The sequence below is a fragment of the Bos indicus genome, chromosome 25 (assembly GCF_029378745.1).
Source record: "Bos indicus isolate NIAB-ARS_2022 breed Sahiwal x Tharparkar chromosome 25, NIAB-ARS_B.indTharparkar_mat_pri_1.0, whole genome shotgun sequence".
In the NCBI taxonomy this organism is placed as follows: Eukaryota; Metazoa; Chordata; class Mammalia; order Artiodactyla; family Bovidae; genus Bos; species Bos indicus.
The window spans coordinates 24,663,641-24,678,555 of NC_091784.1; the positions used below are offsets into that span (position 1 = coordinate 24,663,641).

The 14,915-nt window shown below is 42.6% G+C and overlaps 1 protein-coding gene across 1 annotated transcript in view; it reads left to right on the forward strand.

Moving 5' to 3' along the window:
* The window catches only part of HS3ST4 (heparan sulfate-glucosamine 3-sulfotransferase 4), a 496,822-nt gene that overhangs the window by 321,189 nt on the left and 160,718 nt on the right, over positions 1 to 14,915 (forward strand). The window lies entirely within an intron of this gene.

Genomic DNA, 14,915 nt, shown 5'->3' on the forward strand with positions numbered 1-14,915 from the left:
ACCAGTCATCTACTTCACATGAAGTACTGTACATGCTTCAATCCCGATCCCCAATGTTGGGAAGCCCAGTACAAAATAGCCGGTTGGAGGAAGTCCTTGGGAAAATGGCGAAGGGCCAGAAATACCCCGGCTTGATGTACCTGGGCAAAAAAACATCTCCTGCCTTTGGTTATGCCCAGCGCCAAGATTTAATAATAAATATTAAGGATGTTGCTTAAGAAAACAGGTTATGGTATAAGCTCATGGGTCACTTAGAGTGTGCTGTCCTTGAAATATTTTTATTGATTAGGTGTTAACCCCGTACGCGCTTTGCTGGCTGTATACTCTAAGCTCTTTGTTCCTACTTCTATAAAAAGGCTTGACTGCAGAAATAAACTTGTCAGTCCTTGCAAGAGACTGTCCAAGTGTCCTTCTTTCAGATTCGTTGCTTCCAAGTCCTGGGGAGAAAATCCCCAACACCCAATCCATCCCAACCCCTCCCCGCTTGATGTCCATAGGAAGGTGAAAAATCGGGGAGATAGGTGATGGTGAGAGTTGCACAATAATGAGAGTATACTTAGTGTCACTGAACTGCACAGTTAAAGATGGTGAAAACAGTATGTTTTATATGATGTACCTTTTCCTACAGTAAAATAAAAACATTCAAAAAGGGTGATAGGTTTAACTCAAGAGATATGTACCAAGTATTCTGTGTATGAAAGGGGTTGGAGAACTGGAGGCCGGAGGACCCCCACCCTGCATGTCTGGGAGGTCAGCTGCTCTTAGTGGAGGAGCCGGGGGGTGTGGCGGGATGCTATCTTGAGCATCCTGGATCCTCGGGGAGGCAAGTCCACTCATGAAGCTGTGAGCAGATGGACTCTGCTGCCTCCAGGGCTGGACTGCTTCCACACACTGATGTTAACAGTCAGGACAGGTAGTGTGAATTCCCAGCTTGGGATGTTTCATGCCCAAGAGTTATTGAGTCCACAGGCTTGTGCACTTCCTTCTGTGGATAACTCTGACCCTTGCGCTTAGGGGCTCCACCACGGTCTTGTGCAAAACTCTCCCTTGCAAATCCTTTCCTTTTCATCATGCCTGCATCTTCAAATATGTTGCTAACTGAAACATTTCCTCCTCACTCTCCACACCACGCTCACTTAGCTAGACTGACTTGAGGCATTTTATTCTTTATCCTGGATCATAATGAATAAAATACTGGCTTGGCCAAAAAGTTCATTCAGTTTTTTTTTCCATAAGATGCTATAGAAAAACCTGAATGAACTTTTTTGCCAACCCAATATTTACAGATATACTTGATTATGCTTCCCTGGTGGTCCGGTGGTAAAGAATTCACCTACCAGTGTAGAAGACGTGGATTTGATCCTGGGTTGGGGAGATCCCCTGGAGAAGGAAATGGCAACCTACTCCAGTATTCTTGCCCAGGAAACGCCATGGACAAAGGAGCCCAGTGGGCAACAGTCCATGGGATCGCAAGAGTTAGACACAACTTAGCAACTAAACAATAACAACAAATACTTGATTATAAGTGCTTCCCTTGTACATGTTATTTAATATTATGTCTTTATTTTGAAAAGTGGTAGCTAGCATTTCCTGAGTGCCTCCTGGGTACTATGGTACTATTCTAAGTGACCTGTCCAGAGGATCTCATGTAATCTTCATGTGTGCTCATACTAAGGCACTTCAGTCATGTCCAACTCTCTGCGACCTTGTGGACTATAGTCTGCCAGGTTCCTCTCTCTATGGGAATTCTTCAGGCAAGAATACTGGAGTGTGTTGCCATGCCCTTCTCCAGGGGATCTTCCTGATGCAGGGATTAAATCCGCATCTCTTCCATCTCCTGCATTTGCAGGGCAGGTTCTTTACCATGAGCACCACCTGGGAAGCCCCTTAATCTTCAAAGTTCTCTATTGAGATGGCAGGGTTATTATACCCATTTTACAGAGGAAGGAGCAAAGGTTGAGGGAAGCTAAGGGACATGTTCAGGGTCACACAAGGATCACATACTAGAGCTGGGTATTTGAATTTATGCAGTTGTGACTTAAGTGTCTGCATGCTTAACCACTGTGCTGTATGTCTCTTTACAGTGTGTGATAATGTTATAATTCTTCCCTACTAGAAGGCTGGTGGGACCAGTATATTTCTCAGGAATGAACCTATGAAACCATGCTCTGACTCCTGGCAGAGCTGAATGGAGTGGCTCTGTCAAGGCTGTACTCAGGTTCAAGCCATCTCCTCCCTGGGAGACTGTACCTTGTATCCCACCCACAGCCTTGGACCTGGGGTGCTCTGTAGCCGGCCACTGGATTCTCTGTCTTTCTGATAGCATGCGCCCCTGCAGGTATGGGCCACCGGCTGGGGCAGGTTGATGTTTGACGAGGGAATGACCACATGATGAATATCTGAAAGTTCCAGTGAAATTGCACATTGAGTAGAAGTGAGAATTACATCAGAGTGTCCTCCCGCTCTGCTCTGGGAAGGTGGAGATGGCTGGCAGGGAGATGGGGTTGCAACACACATCCTTGTCCAGTTCTTCCTGAATATGAAATGGTGCTGGTGGGCAGTGAAGGAGGGGAGAGATGTCCCTGGAGCATGTTGCCTGGAGCCCTGTAGAAGAAAAGCTCATGGGCCTCCAATTCTGAAATAAAGTGTCTGGCAGAAACAGACAGTACACTACCTAACTTTAAATCTGTTCAGAATGTTCTAGAACAGTGATTCTCGAATGTGGTTCCTGGACCTGCAACCTTAGCATTTACCAGGAGCTTGCTAGAAACAGCTTCTGGGCACCTCCCCAGACCTGCTGATTCAGAAACTCTAGGAATGAGTTCCAGAAATCTGAGCTATACAAGTCCTCTAGATGATTCTGGGGCAAGTTCAAGCATGAGGACTGCTGGTCCAGAGCAAGAAATATATTTTATAGTTATTTTAAAATCAGGCATTTGAAATAATATTTTACTTTTATGATATAAAAAGTAAAATATTCTTTTAGAAAAATTGTGTCGTTTAGTCACTAAGTCGTGTCAGACTCTTTGTGACTCCATGGGACTGTAGCCCACCAGGCTGTTCTGTCCATGAGATTTCCCAGGCAAGAATACTGGAGTGGGTTGCCATTTTCTTCTCCAGGGTATCTTTCCAACCCAGGAATCAAACCCATATCTCCTGCATTGGCAGGCAGATTCTTCATCACTAAGTCTCCAGGGAAGGCCTTTTAGAAAAAATAGGAATTGAAAAAGAAAACTTGCCCATCAATCTTATCTCTTAGTAGGAGATAACCATTATGAGTGTTTCTTTTGAGACTTTTCTTGATTCAGATCATAATAAGGGTATCACCAGTTTGCCCTAATTTCAGTGAGTTCATCTGAGAATCACCTCCTGGACTCAGGTGAGAAGGGAAAGAAGATAAGGTTGAGACATCTGACCCTGATAGGGTTGGGAGCCTCTGGGGGGAGTTTGTGGCTGTGAGCCTCTGTGCCTGCCCTGGGGGAGGCCTGGGGCCAGGGGAGGCTGCCCTAGAGGCAGTGACCGTCTGCTGCTCTAATCTGCCTGTGAATATGGTACATGCTTTATCATCCCTGTTAGATGGGATAAGATTTATGTCAGCTCAGAAATCATCCCAATGATCAAAATATGTGGCTGTCAGAAGGAAGAGAGATTAATCTCTCAGCGATTATAGAAGTGGGAGGCTCTTTCAGGGGATGGAGGCTGGATGGGGCAGATTTTAACAGGTTCGGGAAGCAATCCGACAATCAGAACTGGAAGGGTTGCCTGATGAAGTGGAGGGCTCATGGCATGAGACCTGAGGATGCTGGCGCCTGGGCAGTGTGCAGGTGCCCGGGGCCTGCAGGTGTGCTCTGTGTGGCTGGTGCCGCCCCAACATTTTAAAATCTAGAAATTTCCCAACTCTGGAAAAGCAAGATGTCTGGAAGCACAGTAGCCATCTCCTCTGCAGGCTGCCAGCAGCGGAAGATGGACAGGGACTGCCCTTCCAGATGAGGCTTGAACATTCCAATTCCCTGTCACCCCTACTCATCACTGAGGTTGAATAGCAGGTGTCAGTTATTTCATTTGTGTTCCATTGTCCTACGACAGAGGATGAGATGGTTGGATGGCATCACTGGCTCAATGGGCGTGAGTTTGAGCAAGCTCCTGGAGTTGGTAATGGACAGGAAGCCTGGTGTGCTGCTGTCCACGGGGTCACAAAGAGTCGGATACAACTGAGCGACTGAACTGAACTGTCCTACATACAGTCTCCTTCCTGTATTCCTATTAATGATAAACAGCATCAGGTTGTATTCAAAAGTATAGATTCCTAGGACCTACTGTACAGCACAGGGAACTACTCAGTATCTTATAATAATCTATAATGGGAAAGAATATAAAAAAGAATATATATATATATATGGCAACATTCTCCAATATTCTTGCCTGGAAAATCCCATGGACAGAGGAGCCTGGCAGGCAACAGTCCATGGGGTTACCGAGAGTTGGGTATGACTTTGCGACTAAACTACAACGGTGACAAGGTATAACTGAATCCCTTGTTGTATACTTGAAACTAACACAACATTCGGAGAAGGCAATGGCAAGCCACTCCAGTACTCTTGCCTAGAAAATCCCGTGGATGGAGGAGCCTGGTGGGCTGCAGTCCATGGGGTCGCTACGGAGTCGGTCGCGACTGAGCGACTTCACTTTCACTTTTCAGTTTCATGCAATGGAGGAGGAAATGGCAACCCACTCCAGTGTTCTTGCCTGGAGAATCCCAGGGACGGCAGAGCCTGGTGGGCTGCTGTCTATGGGGTCGCACAGAGTCGGACACGACTGAAGCGACTTAGCAGCAGCAGCAGCAGCAGCAGCAACACAACATTGTAAATGAACTATACTTCAGTAAAGAAAAATAAAGACTATGGAGTTTAAATCCCAATTGCTTGGGTTTAGGTCTTGCCTCTGCCCCTCACTGGCTGTGTTACTTTGTCTTACTTCTTTAACCCCACTGTGCATTGTATTTCCTCAACTTTAAAATTTGTAAAACAAGGTTGCTGTGAGGTATGAATGCGTTAATACAAGTGAGGGGCACGGAATAGTGCCTGGAGTTAGTCACTATCCAGCGAAGGCTAATGATGCCTGCCAGAGATCCCTGTTACCACCACCAGTCATCTTGTGTAGTATATACCTGCCATGCCAATGTTTGAATTGCTAATGACTGAGTTTGTGTTATTTTAATGCCTCTCTCATGCTCTCAGGTGGCCCCAAAGTGTTTGGAACCCAAAGCTTAGGGATGATTTCCTGTCCTGAATAGATAGGTGCTCAATATATGTTAGTTTCCTTTTCCCCTTGAATGAAGGGAAGGTTTTGGCCTTTGAATAATCATTTTATGTTTGAATTAGATATTAAAGAAGCTCATGGTTTAGTAATCCATACGCTAATCATCATAAATTCATTCTATCTATCCGTCCATCTATCCATCTGTCCATCCATCCATTCATATTTTCCCTTGACTTATTCACTCATTCATTCCTCAAAGGGTGACACCCTCTTTAGAAGCACTGGGAATACAAAAATTAATAACACCAAATCCTTCACTTGATGATGTTACAGTCTTCAAGAGAAATAAAATTGTTACCTATAACATACGAGACGTGATAAGGTGATATATCTGTTAGGAGCCTTCTCTAAACTCACAGCTGTTGCATAATTGCACTGTTCCTCAACACATGCAGTCTGTTTCCACGCATTGTTCTCATCCCTCCCACACAAACACCTCCTTCACCAAGACTAGACACTCTTGCAGGGGCTACTTTTTAGTAATACACTCTGTCAGGGGCCAATAGTGCAATTTGATGAGATTAGTAGTAAGGTCTCTCTCAGGAGAGAGGAACAGGCCACTTCAATGAGGGAAGGGAGCAAACCATCCACCTGTTTATTCCCCCATTCATCCCCTGTTATTCTTGTAGCATCATGGTCAAGAGTGAAGATTATGGAGCCTGATTGCCTGTGTTCATATCCTGGCACTGCTGCTTCCTAGCTTCATAGTTGACATGAAATTCCTGAGCCATTCACAGGCCTTGGTTTACTCAACCATAAAATGGGATAGTAAGAATACCTAAGCGGTTGTATTAGCTACCTATTGCTATGTAACAAGTTAGCCCAAAGCTTAGTGGTTTGAAAAGACAGCATTTATCATCATCTCATAGGGGCTTCCCAGGTGGCACTTGTGGTAAAGAATCCACCTGCCAAGGCAGGAGATGTAAGAGATGTGGGTTTGACCCCTGGGTCCAGTATATTCCCCTGGAGAAACACATGGCAATCCACTTCAGTATTCTTTCCTGGAGAATCTCATGGACAGAGGAGCCTGGAGAGCTAAAGTCCATAGGGTCACAAAGAGCTGGACACGACTGAAGTGACTTAGTGTGCATGCATGCGTCATCTCATGGTTTCTGTTGATCAAGAATCTAGGCATAGTGTTCCTGGGTGTCCTGCTTCTGGGCCACTCAAAGGTTGTCATCAAAGTGTGAGTAGGAGCTCCAGTTATTTTAAGGCTGGAGGTAGTCAACTTCCAGACTCACTCAAGAGGGTACTGTCAGGATTTAATTCCTTGAGGGTTGTTGCATCTGAGTTACGGTCTCAGGGCTGTTGGCCAGGAGCTTCCCTTGGTCCCTTGCTACATGAATCTCTGTGTAAGCAGCTCACAAAATGCCAGCCTGGTTCATCAAAGAGACCAAGTGAGAGGACAAGAGAAAAAAGAGTACCAACCGGACAGGTGCCCTAGTTGTTTGTAACCTAACCTCAGAGCTGACATCGCATCACTTCCGTGTATTCTCTACAATAGGAGTGAAGTCTCCCTGCCCAGCTCACACTCAAGGGAGGGGATTATACAGGGTGTGAATGTCAGGATGGGGGGATTCTTGAGAGTCATGTCTAAAGCTCCCATCACAGAGGTCATGAGGATTAAATGAGTCATGCATGGTAAGCGTTTTGATCAGTGGTCCCCAAACCTTTTGGCACCAGGGACCCATTTGATGCAAGACAGTTTTTTCATGGCCTGGGGGTTGGGGAGTGATTTGGGCATGATTCAAGTGCATTACATTTTTTGTGCACTTTATTTCTGTTATTACATCAGCTCCACCTCAGATCATCAGGCATTAGATCCTAGAGACTGAGGATCCTTGATTTAGAAGTGTCAGGGACATAGTTAAAAGCACTTAAAAACTCTTAGCGATTATTGTTACTAATATTATTATTTATGTCTTGTTTTTCCAGCAAATATTTATTAAGTTTTCTACTATATCGTCATCCTCTTCTTTGCTGTTGGGAGTTATTAGAAGGATCCCTAGGAGCAGATGAATTATAAGTGGGTCCTTCCTCAAAGAGCTCCTGCTCTACCATGGGAGGGATATTCATTTAAAAAGTAAAGACCACAGAGTAGAAAATGATTGTTGTATTGTCAGGGGAGAGCAGAGATGCAGCGCCGGAAGGCCCTGGATGTGCACAGGGATTAGCAGTTGTTCAGATTGGCTGGAAAGGAGGACAGTTGAAGGTTAGAAAATTAGGTTACTGCCAGTTTGTGACAGGCATTTGGAGTCCATTTCCTATGAGGTGGGAAGCCATGAAGGATTTTTAAACTGGGGAATGTTATAGGCATAAATGAATAGTCTGCAAAGGAGGGGACAAGACCAGAGGCTCTGAAGTTACCCATTTAAGTTCAGAAAAGAGATCATCTTTCTTGATTCTGAGAGTCCAATAGAAGAAAATCCAGTGCAAGAAAACCAACTGTTTCTTCTGTAAGGCCCTTCTCCATAAGGAGAACACCATTTTCTTCCTCCTAATCTGAGTCCTGCTTGGCTACTGGGAAATAATCCCAAGGACTCAGGGTTCATTGAGTCTGAACCTAGAGCTTAGTTCTGTGACCTCGGGCTTGCCATTGAACTTTCTGCATTTCACTTTCCTCATCTGACACTGGGATGATTTCTCTAACCTTGAATACTTTGACAATCACACACACATACACAAATGGCTACCCTTACGGAGTACTTTTTAAGAATGCAACAGTGTTGTAGGTTTCTATTATATCCGTTTTACAGATAAGAAAACTGAGACTTGAAAGGTTAATGACTTAGAGAGCAAAACCTCAGGCTATTTGATCTTGTAGCTCAAGTGCCTCTACTGTAGTGCCAGTGCCTAAGAACTTAAGAAATGGCCCTTCCCTCTCTGCAAACAAACTATCAGAAAAAAGGAGGAGACTTTACGTCTGTCTGAGGATTAGACGTACAAGACAGCTTTCTCATGACAGTGAGCAGGCAAGACTTACTTCAGCTTCTTGTTCAGGTCTGACCACAGAAGGTTCTTACGTATACTTATGACCTGATGGGAGGAGTTTAAGTTTTATATGTTCTCCATATTTCTCCATAATCTGTCTGTCTTCCTTTTCAAGAATTTACTTTTACGCGTGTCTGAGCTGTGTTTAATACCTTTTTGACAGTCATCAACTCATTCGTTGTGTTTTCTGACATTGGATTTTGGGAGACATAAGCTGGCCCTCTGTGGTCTCCAGGGCTGTTGGCCTCTGAAGCTGTTGTTAACTCCCCCTTGCAATGTCTCTGATAGCATTACAGGACACGGGGGCACTGAGCTACTGAGCCACTCTGCAGCACAGCATCTCAGGAAGGCCTCTGTTATAATATGAACATTATGTTGAAGTTGAAGCTCAGAAACTAAATGATGCAAGTTCCTCCAGAGGGGTCCTTTCATCCGATTTTGGAGATGGAAACATATCCTGTTGGAGAAGCCACCAAAGGAAGTTGCTTTATAGCTCAGGATAGATAAGAAACTCCCCTTTGGTAGTGACTGAGGACCATGCTTCAAGAGTATAGCATGAAATCTGTGATCTAAAGTCAACAGAGAACAGTGGTTATCTGTGAGAGGGAGAATTATAAGCAATTTTAATTTTCTTTGTGTATATATTTTTACACATTTTCTCTAATGAATGCATTATTTTATAATTTTTACAATAAGTCCAATTAGAAAAATGTCATTAAAATATGGTATACTTCCAGTCCTTTAATAACTTGTCATAGATCACTGACATTCAAAATCACAAAAGTGAGACTTCCTTGGTGGCCCAGTGGTTGGGCCTTTGCCTTCCAATGCATTGGTGTGGGTTTTATCCCCAGTTGGGGAGCCAAGATCCACCACGCCTCATGGCCAAAAGACCAAAGCATGTAACAGAAACAGTGTTGTAACAGAAACAGTGTTGTAACAAATTCAATGAAGACTTTAAAAATGATCCACATAAAAAAAAAATCTTAGAAAAAATTACAGAATCACATTAACGTGCCATAATGATTATTAATATTTGGGGATTTATGTATCCAAACCAAACTCTTATTTATTTATCTCCTCCCAAACCTCCTCCAATGCCGGCTTCCCCATCTTGGTAAATAGCCACTCCATTTGTCCTGTTGCTCAGGTCAAAAACCCTAGAATCATCTTGACTTCTGCTCTCACCAGTTACATGCAGTAACAAGTCAGCAAGTCTTGTCATCTCTATTTTTGAAAAATATCTTGATGAATTCTTCTTTTTACCATAAACACACTGGCCTAAGGCAGCATCATTTCTCATCTAGAGTATTGCAGTATCCTTTTTTTCTTTCTTTTTTTTGGCAGTGCCACACAGCATGAGGGAGCTTAGTTCCCTGACCAGGGCTCTAATCCATGCCCCCTGCAGCGGAAGTGTGTAGTTTTAACCACTGAATAGCCAGGGATTCCCTGCAGTAGCCTTCTCATCAGTTATCTCATCCTTCCTCTGAGTGGTGGAGAGATCATTAAATATTAAGTCCAAGCAGGTTCCTTCTCTGTCAAATCTCTCTGTGGCTTCTGATCTCACTCAGAATAAAATCCATATATAAAGTATTCTTCAAAAACATGATTTTAAAAAAAATGGCTAGTATGGCTAAATAATGTGATATGCCAGTAAATTTATTTACCCCATTGATAGACTTCTCCCCCACCTCCAGTTTTATGAACAGTGTACCATGATACATGTGAACAATGCCCTTCCTTTGCATCTCATAGGATTTATCTGATGGACTCTTTTTTTTTTTAAGTCTTTATTGAGTTCATTACAACATTGCTTCTGGTTTATGTTTTGGTTTACTGGCTGGGAGGCATGTGAGACTTTGGCTCCCTGACCAGGAATCAAACCCTCACCCCTACACTGGAAAGTGAAGTCTTAACCCTTGGACCACCAGGGAAGTCCCTAGGATGGATTGGAGGTGGTTACTAAATAAAAGGAACTAAAGAAAGGAAACTCTCCAGTTTTATCTGGGCATGAGGGAAGTTTGAATAATGCTGCCAGTTTAATTTCCAGAAACTTTGTCCCAGTTGATATTTCCACCAAATATGTATATGAGGACCTTGAAAACTATACCCTCAACAGCAATGCATTTTACAAATATTTCCTGTATCCCAACTTTATCATTTTAAACATTATGTCTGTCTTTAATGGCACTTTTATTTTATTACAAGTGGCTCATATATATTTTTCTTCTAACCATTATTGATCATGTGTGAGTTGTCTATTTGTATATCCTACTTTTATTTATGCAGGACTGTCAGTTTATCTTTTGACTGGCCTGATCTCTGAAACTCCAGGAAAGTTTTGGGGTCTCCTGTAAATCCAGATTTGGGAAGGAGCGGCTGGTTGGAGGCAGTGTGGAGTCTCATTTACACATGCAGTGTCTGAAATCAGAGGACTAGCTTTTAGCCGTGGCTCTCCTGTATCCTGGCTGTGTAAAGCTAGCCAGAGAGAGAATTCTCTGAAACTCTACCACCAGTAAAATGGGTCTAGGAAGAATGCCTGCCCATCTCCCAGAGCCCGAGTCAGCAAACTTTCTCTAAAAGACTAGACAGTAAACATTTTGGGCTTTTGTGGGCCATATTGTCTCGGTTACAATTTGGCTCTGCTACTGTGGTGCTGAAACAGCCAAAGACCACATGGAAATGAATGAACGTGACTGTGTTCCAATCAATTTTATTTATGGACATTAAGATTTGAATTTCATATAATTTTCACATTTCATGAAATCTCCTTTTTTAAATAAAATTACATAATAATGTAAAAACCATCTTTAGCTCATAGGTGGGATTTGTGCCATGGGTTACAGTTTTCTGACCCCTGTCCTAGTGAATTGGCTCCCTTATGGGCCAGCTGAATGAGAAAATATTTGTAAATAACTTCGCTTGTTGTCTGGCACAGACTAAGAGTTTAGCACATATAATTAATATTCTTATTACACTAATACAATTTTGTAATATATTATCAGAATTGTCATTTTAAAAATAGGGGCTCATTCTCATTTTACATACTTGTTGGAGCATGACTAAGGTGATCTAATTTGCCTGGACATCCTTGATACATCACAGATATTTAATGCTTTTGTTTCTCTTGCCCTGTGTAAATGCAAATAGCTTGTCACTGCTCCCCATTGCTTGCGGGGTGTTTCAGTAGACTGAAATCCTTTTAGTTCTCTGAACACACCGTGACCGTTTTCACCTTTCAATTCTCATCACCTTCTGTATATTAATCCTTTAAACATAGCCCAACTGGTTTCCTCTAAATTCTGAGACAATAAATAATACTAAAGGAGCCTTGGGACCTTAAGAGATCTTTATACGTTCAGCATTATATTCTCCAACCCAAAGTATTTTTGTTTTTATTTACTTCTTTACCTGTTTAATTGTTCTTCACTTTATTTTTTTTAATTTTTATTTTATACTGGAGCACAGTTGATAAAGTTATGTTAGTTTCAGTTGTACAGCAAAGTGATTCAGTTTTATGTGTGTGTATATATATATATATATATATGATTTTCTAAATTCTTTTCTCATTTAGGTTTTTACAGAATGTTGAGCAGAGTTACTTGTGCTCAAGGAGAATTTTGTTGGTTATCTGTTTTAAATATAACGGGGTATACATGTCAATAGTTCCCCCTATAGAATCACGTTCAAGTTGTCTGAATTTCCCTTGAATGAATTTGAGAAACCCATTCCACAATATTACCCTGTTACCATCACAGCAAGTTGCTGGCTTCTTCGGAATTGAAATCCTCAGTCCTATACTTGGCCTATAGAAGGAAAGAGAAAGGGTATTGTTTATTTTTCAACTAAAGCAGTAGCTGATGTTACAGTTGTTGACAGTCTAATTTAAACTCCCCTATGGAAGGCACATGGAAAGATGTTCAACATTGCTAATTATTAGAGAAAGGCAAATCAAAACAGTGAGATATCACCTCACACCATTCAAAATGGCCATCGTTAAAAAATCCACGAACAGTAAATGCTGGAGAGGGCATGGAGAGAAGGGAACACTCCTACATCGTTAGTGGGAATGTAAACTGGTACAGCCACTATGAAGAACAGTATGGACGTTCCTTAAAAAACTTAAAAAAAAAAAAAGAAAGAAAAACTAAAACTAGAGCTACAATATGACCCTGCAGTCTCACTCCTGGGCATATATCCAGAGAAAAATGTAATCTGAAAGGATACATGCACCCCAATGTTCATTGCAACACTATTTTCAATAGCCAAGACATGGAAGCAACCTAAAGGTCCATCAACAAAGGGATGGATAAAGAACATACAGTTACTGTATACAATGGAATATTACTCAGTCATTAAAAGAATGAAATAATGCCATTTGCAGCAACATGCATGGAACTAGAGGTTGTCATACTGAATGAGGTAATTCAGAAAGAGAAAGAAAGATATCTTATGATATCCCTTATATGTGGAATCTAAAAAGAAATGGTACAGATTGAACTTATTTGCAAAACAGAAGGGGACTTGCAGACTTAGAGAATGAATGTATGGTTCCCTTCAACATATGGATGAGGGGAAAGGATAGTTAGGGAGTGTGAGATGGACTTGTACACAGTGCTATATTTAAAATGGATAACCAACAAGGACCTACTGTGTAGCACAGAGAACTCTGCTAAATGTTATGTGGCAGCTGGATGGGAGAGGAGTTTGGGGCAGAATGGATACATGTATATGTATGGCTGAATCACTCTGCTCTGCATCTGAAACTGTCAACATAGTGAATTAGCTATTTTGTTGTTCAGTCGCTCAGTCCTGTCTGACTCTTTGCCACCCCATGGACTGCAGCACACCAGGCTTCCCTGTCCGTCACCATCTCCAGAAGCTTGCTCAAGCTCATGTCCATTGAGTAAGTGATGCTCTACCCCAGTGAACTGAAGTGAGTTGGTGAATTGGCTATACTCTGAAGTAAAATAAAAAGGCGGGGAAAAAAGGGCAAGAATGTGGTAGAGGAGAGTGAGGTTGCCCTTAAAATATCTGACCCACAATAGGCACTCCAGCTTGGAGGGTGTAACTAGTACTATTTCAGCCCAAACTGGCTTTGAATTAAAGATAGGGAAGGAGACTGCCGTGTAATATACAATAACCTGGGACAATGGCAGTTGGTTTTCCCAGTTTCAGAAATTCCAGCCATTAGAAGAGAGAACAGAGGCACTTTCTGGCAAGGGTCTGCAACTTTATCTATAAAGGGCCCAATAGTAAATATTTTAGTCTTTTCAGGCCATGTAGTCTCTGTTGGAACTATTCAACTCTGCCATTATAAATGCAAAAACGGTCATAAAATATATCTAATATGCATGGCTGTGTTACAATAAAACTTTATTACAAAAACTGATGGGTACTGGATTTGGCCTGGGTCCATAGTTCAACCTCTGAGATGGTTCATTTTATATGTCAGCTTGATCAGGTGCTGGGATGCCCAGATATTTGGTTAACCATTATTCTAGGTATGTCTGTGAGGGTGTGTCCAGGTGAGGTTAACTTTTGAATTGGTAGACTCAGGAAGGAAGATTGCCTTCTCCAAAATGGATGAGCTTTAACCAACCCACGGAAGGAAAGAATTGAACAGAAAGCTGAAAAAGAGAGAGAATCTGCTCTCTACCTGACAGTCCTCAAGCTGAAACACTGGTCTTCTTCTGCCTTTGGACTTGAACTGTAACTGACACCAACTGGCTATCCTGTTTCAATATAGACACAGGTGGTGCTAGTGGTAAAGAACCCACCTGTCAATGCAGGAGATGTAAGAAACGCAGGGTTTCTTCCTGGGTCAGGAAGATCCCGTCTGGAGGAGGGTATGGCAACCCACTCCAGTCTTCTTTCCTGGAGAATCCCATGGACAGAGGAGCCTGGCAGAATTCAGTCCATACGGTTGCAAAGAGTCAGACATGACTGAAGTGACTTAACACACACACACGTAGATATAAATGGGGTTCCCTGGTGGCTTAGAAGGAAAGAATTCACCTGCCAATGCAGGAGACACAGATCCCTGGGTCAGGAAGGTCTCCTGGAGAAGGAAATGGCAACCCACTCCAGTATTCTTGCCTGGGAAGTCCCATGGACAGAGCAGCCTGGCGGGCTACAGTCCATGGGGTCAAGGTTGCAAAGAGTTGGACATGACTTAGGGCCTCAACAACAATAACATAGATATAGATACACAGATGGAGATGAAGATGGAGATAGATAGTTCATAGATCATCTCTTTTGTTGCTCATGAGGGTGATCCTGAGTAAGTCAGACCTCAAGTCTTCAACTGAAAATGAGAATGAAAATCATTGTCTTCATTGTGAATGTTGTGCCAAAATTTATATTAACATGGACAAGTCTCAGCCTCCTCCTTCTCCTCCTCTTTCTTCTTCCTCTTATTCTTCTATTGACTGACTTCCTCAGGATTAGGAACAGAAAATACAGAGAAAGGCAGAAAGAAGCACAGCATGGCTCAGACGGGGCGGGGGAGAAGTCCTGAATGAGATGAGCTAGGACCTGAGGACCTGTGGACCTGATGTCATTTTGTTTGTGAGATGTTCTTTGATCCTCTTTCTCCTTCTGCG